The 13,731-nt window shown below is 35.5% G+C and overlaps 1 protein-coding gene across 2 annotated transcripts in view; it reads right to left on the bottom strand.

Moving 5' to 3' along the window:
* The window catches only part of NALF1 (NALCN channel auxiliary factor 1), a 577,967-nt gene that overhangs the window by 141,297 nt on the left and 422,939 nt on the right, over nucleotides 1-13,731 (bottom strand). The gene's annotated exons all lie outside the window — the stretch shown is intronic.

Raw genomic sequence — 13,731 nt, 5'->3', positions numbered from 1 at the left:
ATCCGATTGTAAGAGATGAAGATCTGCTTTCTTTATACCCCCAAAGCCTACTACAGTGCTTGTACTGTGGTAAGCCTGCAATAAATATTTGTAGAGTAAAATAAATGCACAATAACTGAACTATGAAAACATCATTGAAATTGTCAGTCGCTTCTTTACAAATATGGTAATATTCTCTTAACCTATGATTTATTTTACATATCCTAAAATTATTCATGGTACTTAACAAGTCTGTACTTTTCCTTAGCCCATTGTTTATCCTAACTTTCTTCCCAAATTTTTGTTTTAAACTTGAACTTATCAGAGAGATGGTTAGGATGTATATGGCCTTTACATACTGTATGGATTTTTTTTTTCACCAGTAGGGGAGATAAAAGTGGCTCTGAAAGTTTATTTTTATTATTGCCCCAACACTTTGACAAATATTTTCCAGTACTGCCTATTATTTTTCTAATTAAGCATCTTATATTTTTAATCAAAGGTCTATTTCAAAATGTCTGCATTTTAAAATATTTTGCTTATCCATGAAAAGCTTTGTAAAACCCATTTTAACTTTTTCTCCCTCTAGATTTAATATTTTTACCCAAACTCACCAGATAAAGTTTTAAATTTGCGTTTCTGGGTCTCTTTTAAAATGCTTAACCTTGTAGTGAACTTTCTGGGTTCAGAAAGTTCTATATTTTTAAAATACAAAAAAGCAAACGAGCAGAAAACTCTGTTTTAAACAGTATTCAGGGCATCTGTGCATAGTTAAAGGTAAATTTCTATAAGAAAATCCCTAAATTCCAAAAAAGAATCCTTATGCCAGATAACATTGCATAAAGATGTAACTGTCAGTTAATCAAAGCATTCCGTTTCTTCACCATATTTATACATTAATTCATGGTACATTGTGTATAAATTTAGCTGGTGTGTGTGTGTGCAGTAGATAAACATGTAATCTCGTGAAACAGGGCCAAATTTTCCTGAAGTATTTTCCACTTTTCAATAGTTTATATTAGGTCTAAATAAATCATTATTCACTGCAGAAAAGATGAAGCTAAACATATGGATACAGGGCAGCTGGGCCAAAACATCTACTGTCAAATAACTCAACATACAGGTATTATTAAATGCCACATAGACCACTTCTGCACTATGATATTAACAAAACCTGGAAGAGCCAATTTGCTCACTTTAACAATCTTAAGTGATTTATGTTTATTGCCACTAAATGGACTTGCTGAAGCAACTGAATCAATTGTAAACATGTCTACTGCAATCTGCTCCATTCTGCCCAAGACAGTCCCTTCAAATGCTATCTTGAAATTATCACTGGCTTCTTTACAAATATAGTAGTACTCTGTTAACATATGGCTTATTTTTCATGTCCTAAAAGTTTTCATGGTACTTAACAAGTACTGTATAATGGGAATAGCATACATACATATTATTATACAAAATGGTATAATATAGTACATTATAAATAAAAATAAAGTAAGTCAAATGATGTAATATAATTGCCTAAAAATAGAATGCTTAATAATGAGATATCTTTCCCGAGTGTTTATGTTTTTTCTAAGTTCTTTCACTTCTATTTCTCAACTAATCCTTTGGACAATCCTGTTGAGACGTATTTTATACTCTTGATTTTACCAAAGAAAAATAATTCATAAAAGAAAAAATAATGACTTGTGAAAAATCTATCTATTTTATAGCTGAGAGCAGAAAGCGGGTTTGAAGTCAATTTCTCTCCTTTGACTTCCAACATTTTATTTGATAGTAACTGCTAGTTTCTAAGAAAATAATCCTACTTATCATTAAACCATTTCACTAGCATCAAGTCATGAGGAAAGGAAAGTATTCAAATTTTCAAACTTTTTCTTTTATTCTTTTTAATGTGGTAGTAGAGATAATTTTGAAGGCTTAAAAGTGAGGAAGCAGGAATTAAAAGGTTGGGATTTTAGTCTCAGTAATGTAACAGTTTGGAAAATTAACATAAGTCATTTCTTAAGTATGCAAACAGAAGCAAAGTTTAGTGTAGGTTAGACCTGCTTACCCAACAAAAACACTTTCTTCCATTCTCCTTCAGATATACAAGACTGTCCAAGCAAAGCTGATCTAAACATGGCTGCCCAAGCTTTTCCTGCCTGTGAGAATATCGCCAACCACAGGCATTCGAACCTTTATTAATTATTAGTTTCCAATGTATAAGGCATTGTGTTAAGGGATTTACATACATTATCTCAAGCAATACCTAGAATCACTCTATTTTGTCCATTTTATAGAAATGAAAACTGAGACTCAGGTTAAATAACTAGCCTATTCTTAGCAAGGGGAGAAGTCTGAGTTAAGACTCAGGTTCTTTGTCTCAGATCACACCCAAAGGACTGAGTAGTGTAACAGGTATTGTAAGGCTTTTCCTATTAAAAGGAGTGTGGAAGATTTGTGGATTGGCTATAAAATCCTGCACAGGGGGGCCTCAGATCCTGCAGAAACAGGACATAAGAAACTAGCAGGCATGGAACTCCTGATCTTCACCATGGTGCCCCAGGCCTGGAGCCTCTACTCTAGGGTCTAAGGTCCCGGGTGTGGCCTTGATCAGAGGATTCACCCCCAGGATCCAACCACGCCGGCAGAATCCCACCCCTGGAACACCTGCTCCAGGTGATGGTTTTCACCATCAAGGCCCAGGCCAGAGGGTTGGAGCTTGACTGAGCTTGCAGACCGGATGGTATAACTCTCTTTATGCCAAGATGTTCATAACTAACTGTTTTTAGAGAGAAATTTGATTCCCTTGTAATATTTTACCACATATCAAAGTTGCAGGAAAGGAGACCTATAGTTCTTGCCTGACTCTAAATACTGGCAGCTGTAAAATCTATTAAATGAGGCATCTAACAAATGTCTTAAGTCCATTGGCTACTGATATCGTGGCCTCTGACTTTCCCACACCCTGTGATGGGGCCTCGTCTGATAATGTGTAAGAGGGGAGGTTTTGGATGCTGCCTTCTGTTCAACTCAAAGCTCTGTTGAACTATACTCATTTCAATAAAACTCATTTTATGAAACAAATGCAATATGAATGAGCTCCCCATGTCTGGACTATTCTATAATGGGTAATATTCTAATAGGTTGTCATTCACATATTTTCATACAGTCTTTCCTATCATCAGGTTTTGGTACAATTACTATTTAATCAAATGTCACTGAGTGTCCTGCATACGGTAATGTATCAGGCTTGTGAATAATTTCAGGTTGATGAAACACGATGACAGCAACACTTTTTAAAACTTTAACTCGAACCACCAGGCTTCAAATGCATCTCATTGCGCATGACCATTTCAAGTCTCTTCTCTTTACATATTGGTGATTGCAATACCAGCCTTCCAATGGCTAATCATTCATTCTAAAGTATTTGGTAATTAGCCGCAACAGCCATCAGACATTAATGGTTAATTGATGTGACTGGTGACTGTATATGTTACTAGGTACTTACCTGTGTCCTTGTCATTCCATTCTGATAGGGTGTCATCCCTCCACACAACGCCAGGTCATACTTCAGGTCTTAGCCTAATGTGATTTTCTCTTTCCTAATAACTCTTCTCCATCTTCCAACTCCCCATCCCCTCTGCTCCTCCACCCCCCAAGCTTTGGTTCAGCTCTCTGTTATATTCTCTCCTAGCAACTTATAATTTCCCTCCCTAGATTTGTCACATTCTACTCCCAGTGCCTGGTATGCTTTAGGTGCTTAAACTCAATTTTTTTTGAAGTTTGTACAATTTTTTTTTCTATAATTATCTAATTTACTTCAACTTAAACTCAGGAATCCAACCTGATATCAACCTGATATCAGAAGGCCTCACATAGAGTATTTTCCTTCCATCAGTCAGTTAGTACAGGGCATTTTAAAGAAATGGCTTTGACACCACCTTTGGTGTCTCTGCTGTCCTCTTTTACTTCCATGGACATGCAGTGTTTGGAGGAACAAAATGGATTTCTAAATGAACAGCATAATGCCTCATAAATCTTTTTACCCACGTTCTGGGAAAACAATTTTCTCATCTCATTTTTTTTTTTTTTCAAGGAAGAAATAGAGGGATAAACTTGCAATCCACAGCCTAAGCCTCCACATTCACAGTAGGAAATAAATGAGAAGCACTCGTGTTTACTGGGCTCATCCACACAGCGCTTGCCTTCACCATCAGAAATTTACCTCCTTTGCAGAATCTCAAGCAAACACAATTCCAGTGCAAATCAAAAAGAGTTTCAGGGACAAACACTTTAAGCCACTCTAGCTACAAAAAAATATTAACTGGGTTTTAAATTAGAGATGTTTCACTGGTATGACATTTAACATATTAGCTTTTATAAATGAGGTAGAGCTTCTCAAGAAGGCTGGATTATCAGGATCATGAGATATGTAATATTCAAGACCCAAAGTGTACCGTAAGTATTGAGTGACTATAGCCTTAAAATATTATTTTAAACAACAAGTTTTCTTAGAAACTGAAAATATGCCTTGTGGAATTTAGAAAAGCACAATTTTGGAATAAAATCTTAGTAGACATCAACATTTGCTTTGATAAAAGACATTGAATTTTCAATGCAAGGAAGTCTGAAACATTTTTTTTCTGGAAATCCATAGAGCGAATTAATAATCAAATGATATGGAAAGGAACATTTCACCTGTGTAAATGCAATCTGCTGTCAGGCATCCAGGAAACATCATGTTCTGACCTAGGTAAGTGTTTTCCAACAAACCTCATTTTAAAATATCCAGGGGCAACTCTCCTAAGAAAATGTGTCTTGATTCTTTAATTTACTTTTTGAGAGAAATTGTTCCCATAGGTTTTATTGCCTAACTTCACCTTTTGAAGTTTTAGAGGATTTTGTTCCTTCTGCCTTTAATTTCAGGTCTATTATGGACTAAATGTTTGTGTCCCCTCTCCTCTTCTCCTATGTTGAGGCCCTAACACCCAAAGGGATAGTATTAGGAGGTGGGGCCTTTGGGAAGTGATTACCTTTAGATGCGATCATGAGGCCGTTGGGTCCTATGATGGGATTAGTGCCTTTGCAACAAGGGACAGCCGAGAGCTTTCTCAAGCCAAACCCCACTGCCCACCTCTCCCCTCTTCCCTTCCTGATTTGTGAAAATAAAGCAAGAAGGCAACTGTCAGTAACCAGGAAGAGAAGCCCTCGCCAGAACTCAATCAACGATGCAGGCACCGTGATCTCACTTCCAGCTTCCGGAACTATAAGAAATAAACGTCCGTTGTGTAAACCACTCAATCTGTAGTATTTCGTAATAGCAGCCTGAGCTGACTACGACAATGCCCTAGGACTTGGAGAAGTCAAGTTCGGGAACCAGAGATTTACGTTTTGCTTGAGAGGCATCTTTGTTTCTGAAAAACTCAAGGAGAGGAAGCTCAGTGAGCAGCGCCCAGGTACCCCTGCTCCGTGCAGGTTGTAGGCTCAGGCTTCCTGAGAGAGTGGAGCTTGACGTCAGTCTCATTGATTGGCATCATTGCCCAAAGTCCTCCGCAGGCACTTCAAGGCAGTAGCTACTGTCAAAACTAGAGTATATCTGACTGGAATATGCATCACAGTACAAACCCAGGAGACTTTCCACCCCCAGAGGTAAAAGGAGCTGATCTGATTTGAGATTGTCTACTTGATAGCCAAAGGGAAAGAAATGTTGACAAATATGTAGACGCATTGTCTCCATGATGCCTGATATTTAGTATCTACAAATATCAACATAATAATATTCACTTTTTATCTATACTTCATTATTACGATGGAAAAGATGAAATTGTAGGAAATACTCTGAATCAAACTAATTTTCCTTTGATTTCAGTTGGGGTGAAAAATACATCAAGGTAAGTAGAAGAGTAGTTTATTTTTATAACCCCAAATGAAAAAGCATAAAATAAAAAGGCACGGTAGATTCTGGGGGGTTAAGTATATTGTGCGTCTACCCTCTTCTCTCAACTGATCTTTTAAATCCGGAATTACAGCATGAGGCTTTTTCATAGACACAAGTTCCGTGCAATTTTTCAAGCTGTGGGCCTGTGTCACCATGGTTACACAGGGATACTGGATAAATGTGCTTCCAGCAATAATTGTTTCATATTTGTGTACAAACAGCTGAACTTCATTTTTCAATTTCAAATGTGATCAGTATAAATTCAAACTCTGTCATGAAGAACATCATAGAATGCTCCAAAGAAGAAGGAAAATGAAGATTTATACTAACAAAATTCTCCTAATACATGAAAACATTCCGATAAACTTATCCCCTTGTGCTATATCCTTTTCTACTTCTACATCTGCCCATGCTCTACTTTTGGAATGAATTTCTTTAATGTCTGACTATAACCTGTATCATGAAATACAAAAATGTAAGATGGCCCAGAACTTACATAAAATATGTAATAGTTACAGTGATATAGAATAACATGGTAAGAGAACTATAGAAGATGATACTAAGAGCTTTAAATATCCACTTTTTCTAAATTGTTTCAAATCAAGTTTACATAACAATGGTAATGCCATCTGGAAACTTTAGTTTTATAATATTGAACAAAAATATCTGTGTATTGATTTTATTTTTGTTAGCATTTAGAGGATTTCAAACCTAATTATTTTTTCCTGATACCTTTCTCAGTAATGTAATACAAGTCTTTTGAAGAATATAGAACAGTTGTTCAATTATTTGTGAAGACTGAGAAACAATTGGTTTATAACTAATAGAAATGACAGAAGGTATAAAGGTAAAGTTCTTGTGGCATGATTAATGTTTACCACGTGCGTATGTTCACATTTTCCCCCTGATGATATGAACCACAGAGGAAATTGGGTCTCAAGACCTCATTTCACAACTGGGGAAACTGAGGCCCATAAAAATCAAGTAACTTGTAGTTTATGGAGTGAATTTATAGCAGAGTCAGTATTTAAATCTTGTTCTCCTGACGGTTATCCCAGGCTCTTCCTCTATACTTTATCATAATATTACAATTACTTTTAGATAACTATTCATTAGAATATGATGCAATTTTTACATAATAGATACAATTTTCTTTCAACTAATAATTAGAGGAAATTATTATGCATATTTTAAGGACTCAGAAAGGGTCAGACATTTAGAAAAGAAAATCAAAATGTTTATAAATGTTTTCATAAGACATTCAACTCATATATCCTCAAATGTTAATTCTCAGGGATAAGAACACCTGTTTCAAAAAACATCAAAACAGCCAATGAGAAAACAAGGGCAAAACTCATTAAGTATCCTATTTCTATTATTTATTTCAAAAAAGAATTACTTTTGAAATATTTTATTTCCAAAGAAAATTTTCAGTAAATTTAAATTAAATTGCAATAAAAGAATAATTCTTAGATAAGGATACTAGTTTCTGGAATCGGTCCTTTGCAAATAATCAGATTCTGTATATACAACAATCTACTATTTAATATATAAATTTTGTTAGGGTAGCAATCAACAACCTACTTTCAAAAATATTCATTTATTAGTTCCATGACAACTCTGGAATGCCCCTTCCCACCCTGTACGAATCATGTAGCTTGCAGAAAGAACAAAAACAACACTTACATTTAACCACACTGCCACCTGGCATACAGACAGAGAATTTAGACATGGAAGGGAATTAAATCACAACTGTTTAAATAGTGAAAAAAAATCCACAGAGGAGCAGCGGGAGTAGAAAAACACAACATCCTTTTTATCCTTTTCAGGTGGCATCCTTTTCACCTACTGTGACAGATGGCTTTTCTCACAGCTACACAGAGGAGCAAAGCCCCTTTCATCACCAAAAATGAGGGGCCAGATTACCAGAATACAATACTGATTCTTCCACTCATGGTCAAACTGAAGAACAGCTAAGATGTGAGCCTATTTCTATGAAAACCCACTGCTAAAACTGAATTCTTATCAGTATTCAAACATGATTTTAAAACAATAACACATTAATGCAGTGCTACACCTGATAAAATTTTAAAACAAATAATAAAATAATTATAGTAGACTTGTTATCTATGGCTGCTGTGTCCTATTAAGATACCACAAACACCGAATTAGTGAATACTGAGCCATTGCTTCTAGTGGAAACTCAGGGTTGGGTTCCTGCGAGCTTCTGGCCAGAACATTTTCATCAATTAATCATGACAGAACCTTGTTTTATGTGTGTTTCGGTTTAAAGACGCTTTATTTAATATATAATGTTGATTCATTAATATTGAACTCATGACCAACAACACTCACTTTGGCCTGAATGAAGCTTCTCTGACAGAAGTTTTTTGTTTTTGTTTTTTCTATAAGGCACATCACGGCCTTCATGCCTTGAGGAACACGAGACAGCACTTTAGCACTATTCTTGGGGGCCATTTTAAATGGTGAAAGCACAACAAAAAACATTAAAAGATAAAAACACACACACACACATAAAAACATGGCACAAAATAGACCAGAAAAAGAATACTTGTTTATAGTATTAGTCCTAAAGCAAGAAGGCGGAGCATTGCCTGTGTGACCTCAGCTGGGAATGTGCCCTGTGGGTAACTCAGATTTTTCACTGCTCTGAGTGTGTCCCTGAGTGACCCTGAAAGAACCACCAATATGATTTGGGAAGTTACAAAGACATTTTTGAGAGTAGGTGAGTTTGCAAACACAGTATCAACAAAGAATTAAGATTGGCAGAATCTGAAAACGGACATCAACTACTTAAATACTTGAGGTATTCTAAAAGGGTTGCTCCATAAAATGCCTACCAATATGCAGTGTGCTAAAATGCAGAGCAAGTGAACATCAAAATGCTGAAGTGATCAGCTGCCCTTCCCTTCTTTTCTCAGGAGGACGATGAATGCTTCCCATCCGTAGAAGGGATCTCTTCTGGCTGACTTGGGACGTATTTTCCATCTATTCAAGAACTTACTGTGATTTTCAAATTTCAGAATTCCTCACCGATGAATAATTGAGAGAAAAGGATGAATCTTTATTTTTGTATGTTTATTTACTTTTGAGTTTCCCTTAAACAAAGGGAATGGCTTTTGTTCATTCATGCCAGGGTTTCCTTCATGAAGTTATCGTTAGAAATTAAGAAATGCCTCAGCAAATTTAAAAACCCACATTGTGAAGGAAACTGGATATTCATTATTTTTGTTATATTTTAATTAATGTGAAGGCAGATCAAGTTCAAGGAAATAAATATTCAACAAACTTTATTTATGTAGCACTAATATTTTAAGATTTGCATAGACGGATATCGTTATTACCTGGGGAGATCTTCCCCAAAGAGAAACCCAGAATATGAATGTTTTAAAAAATGCTTCCTTGATGAATCTGGTCATTTGATTTGATCTTTCTGTTGAGGACATGCAGACCCACAACCAAGACTCAGCTCCTCAGATGGACCCTCTCTTTTGTGTTCGGAGCCTTTTCCAATGCCCCCTTCATAGGCACCCTGTCAAATGAGTTCTGACTCTCTAGAATGTTCCTTTACATCTCCCTTGATTTATACATTCTTCCAGAAGTCTCTGTCACCCTCTTAGTGAAAGACTTCAGGAGTTCACCAGGTGTAAGATTGTTTTTAATCTTGAAAAATGAAAGCAGGGAAAAACAAACAAACTTGTGTTTAAAATTTGCAATTCTTACTAGAAATGGAGATTTCATTTATATTTAGGGTTCTGTGTTTTTGGTGTTTTTCCTTAACTTCTTGAATGGTACAAATTGAAAGCAATTGCCTTTCTATTTTGGGAGAAAATAATGAGGAACAGAATGCTAGGTTTGTTTACTAAGGTGTTGTTGAGCTTATCAGTGTTGTGGTGTTTTGTTTTGCTGCGTGAAACAAAAACAATTTCCCTAGGTTCAGGCAGAATTTGTGATGGAGACTTATATTACTGCTTATGACTGGCAGTGGTATTTTTGTTATTTTGGTTTCAAAATTTTGACAGTTGTCAAAGAGAGGAGAAGATGGAGAAATCTATCTTCTTTGCAAATCTTCTCAGTGGCAGAGTCAGGCTCAGGTCCAGTGGCATAGATTTGGAGAGAATGCTGTTCTCCCCACATCTGCCTCAAAGACCACAAAGATGAGATATGTCCAGGGGGAAAAAAAGCAAAAGGCAAAACAAAAAACTAGAGAGCCCATCTTCTATTAAAGAGAGAGAATAAGACGGAGCTAAGTAACTTCCATATCTCGTCTTAAATACCTTAGAAATGAAAATTAGTGGCTTTGGCTATGTGAGAACATTAAATTCCTCAGGACTTTGGTTTAAATAATACCTGACAAACTCTATTGGTCACTGTCACTAAAACAGCAGCTCCTGAATCTCTTGTATTATATGTAGTACAAATAAAACAGATCAAGGGTTTTGAAGCTATAACCAGTTTTCAGCAGTCTTCAGAAAATTCTAGAGGAAGCACATTTAAAACCTCCTGTTAAATCCCACAGAGCAATGAACTTTTCCTTTCCTTCATCTACAAATAAACATTTTGTTTTAATTTTCTACCACTTTAAAAATACTTTCAAAATCTCAACCACATAGCGTGTTGGTGACTTCTCCATGGCTATCTCAAAATCTATAGCTATTTAGAAAAATAATTGATTGTTTCTTTTAACCTCAAGCAAGTCACACTCATGCTTTTTACCCCTCCAACCAACTATAATACACTTGTTTTACTTAATTAATAAAGATAAAACGTCCAACTTTTAACTAGTTCCTGTTTCTGTTTTATAAATTACATATTTCCAAATTATAACTTTTTTTTTTTCCAGTTTTAAAAAATGCATCTTTCAATTAAACCATTCTGGCAGAGAACTGTGGAATGCTGATGAATGTTTGGGGAGTGGTGATGGATTTTACTTCTTCCTCTTTATTGCAAAATTAGTTTGTTATTAGCATTTAAAATCTACCAATAAATTCACGAGTTAGAAAATTGTATTCCAGAACCTTCTCAGTGCCAATATTAAAATAATTGAATTCATATATATATATATACACATATATATACATATATATGTATATATATATATATATATATATATATATATATATATATGTGTGTGTGTGTGTGTGTGTGTGTGTGTATATATAGTTTATTGGTTGCAAATAGTGCAACAGCCACTGAGGTTGTAAAGTCATTTGCTGAAATAGTATAGAGGAGAGTACAATCTCTGTTTCCTAACTTATTGCCAGGAAGACAAGTTGGGACAACTCCTTACACACTATCAACTTACTAGGCCTCATTTTCCCCTTCTGCATTTATGTACTTGAACACGAACTTCATGTAGCACAAAGCTGTGAGTAAAGCCCATTATCAGTAGTAGTAGTAATACCGTGTTTCCCCGAAAATAAGACCTAGCCAGACAATCAGCTCTAATGCATCTTTTGGAGCAAAAATTAATATAAGACCCGGTCTTATTTTACTATAATATAAGACCAGGCCTATACTATACTATACTATACTATACTATACTATACTATACTATACTATACTATACTATAATAATATAATATAATACAATATCGCGTCTTATATCATATCATATAACATAACACAACGCAACGCAACGCAACGCAACACAACACAACACAACACAACACAATACAATACAATACAATACAATACCCAGTCTTATTTTACTATAATGTAAGACCGGGTCTTTAATATAATATAATATAAGAATAATATAATATAATATAAGACCGGGTCTTATATTAATTTTTGCTCCAAAAGACGCATTAGAGCGGATTGTTCAGCTAGGTCTTATTTTTGGGGAAACACTGTAGTTTTTTTATTTTTTTCTTATTATGAAACTACCCTGAACATAATCTATTGCTGAACAGGTTTACATTTTTTTCCAGTAGTCTATTTCAAGCAAGAGTCTTCTGAATGGGGAAAAAAAAATAGGTTTATAATTGAGCTTAATTTGAAGTGTCTCCAAGTCATTTTGTTTCTCCTTACTGTATTTTACAGTGACAACACGATCGAGAGAGAAAATTAGCAACACTTTTTGGAGTGGATGTTTCTAATCAGTATTAATGCATTCATGCATAATGATCAATTAAAGGAAAATAAACTAGTATTATTCTTCTTTTATCCTAGATAGTAGGCTGTCCTGAAAAGAAAATATTTCCTTTTGTTCATTATGAAAATATGTTAGAAGAAAAGGGCCTCTTCTGGGCATGACACCTACCATGGTGTGGACTAGATCTTGAAAAATATAAGTATCTGGGTGGTCAGACAAAAAACCTAGGATTGGTCCTTTAAGATGCCAGGCATTGATGTACCTGCCTTAGACATCAGTGAAATATGGAAATCATCATCCTACTATTTCTTTAGGCTTAATGATAGGTTGATTATTTTGCAGCAGAACAAGACTTACTGTATAAATATTTACAGACTAAAACCAGTGCTGTATTTGTCTGGCTTTCAAAGTTAAGCTCTTTCTTTTTAGTTTATTGTGTATCTTTGAATTCTTGGCAGTTGCGATGTATTTCAGGACTCCTCGCTCAGTTGCTGAAGTTTGTGGGTGTGGAATGTATTTCCTGAGTGAAATTAATGCTGAGAAAGAAGAGGAGAGGGAAACTCTGCCTTTGCATCATGCTGGATACACCTTCCGACATGTGCATGTCGTTTCTGTCCTTCATCCTGGGAAACTCTTTGAGGCCATTGTTACTGCTATTTCTTCTGTGAAAAAGTCAAGTTCCAAGAGCTGAAAGTCTTGCACAGAGAAAAGAGTTAAGAAAAGTATCCCGGGATTAGGGATAGTGGATGCATCAGAGTACGGTCCGGTTAAAGACTTGGGTCAGAGGGACCAGACATCTGTACAGACTCTCCCACTTAATGGTTTGATTTTGAATGAGTTGCTTAATTTCCCTAAGCCTCAATTGTCTTATCTGTGCCATGAAATAATAATGCCTTAGCAGATTGCTGAGAAAAATAAAACTAAATATACATACGTACCACCCTATCACACCCATAATAACCACTTAAAATCTTGTGGCAGCTATGGTTATGCTGGGACAATGAAACATTCAACACTGATTGAAAACCTAATATGTACAGAGGGTCATATTTTATCCATTAGAAGATGCATGCATTTTCGCATTTTAACAGCTCTGATCCTGGGATGTTTCTTAGCTATAACAACTTCTTAAATTCTAGGAAATACAGTATATTTGCCTACTTAATATAATAATAAAAATCTTTGCTTAATTTGAGCTCCTAATATGTGCTGAGCACAAAGCTCCTTGAATAGATAATTTGGCCTAATTCTTATAACAACTCCTATGGGATAGAGTCCCTTTCTAAAAGAGGTTAAGTCTGTTTTATTTAGTTGGTACTTAGGGAGGGAGCTGGAATAGGAGATTGAGTCCAAGTTTGGGGAGGTAGAACTGGGTTGCTAATTAGCAACTGTGTGACCTTAAGAAAACATTTAACCTTTCACCTTTCTCACCAGTAAAATAACATAAAGATATTTACAACAAAGTCAGCATGCTTAGTAGTTAAGACGTGAAGTTTGGATCTAGGCTGCTCGCCCTGGATTACTGACTTTGTTACTTACTACATGTGTGAACTTGGCCATTGAACTAATCCTTCTGAGTCAATTTTCCCATCTGTAAAATGGATCTATTAATTGATCAACACATCCTGGGTATGTTGTGAGGATTACGTAAGTTAATATTTGCAAAGCTCCTAGAAAAGCGCCTGTCATGACTAAGCATTAGCTA

The sequence above is a fragment of the Rhinolophus sinicus genome, chromosome 16 (assembly GCF_057876585.1).
Source record: "Rhinolophus sinicus isolate RSI-liver-muscle chromosome 16, RSI-T2T, whole genome shotgun sequence".
Classification (NCBI taxonomy): domain Eukaryota; kingdom Metazoa; phylum Chordata; class Mammalia; order Chiroptera; family Rhinolophidae; genus Rhinolophus; species Rhinolophus sinicus.
Note: the sequence above shows the minus strand (reverse complement) of the source record. Positions and strands in the feature narration are given on the sequence as shown.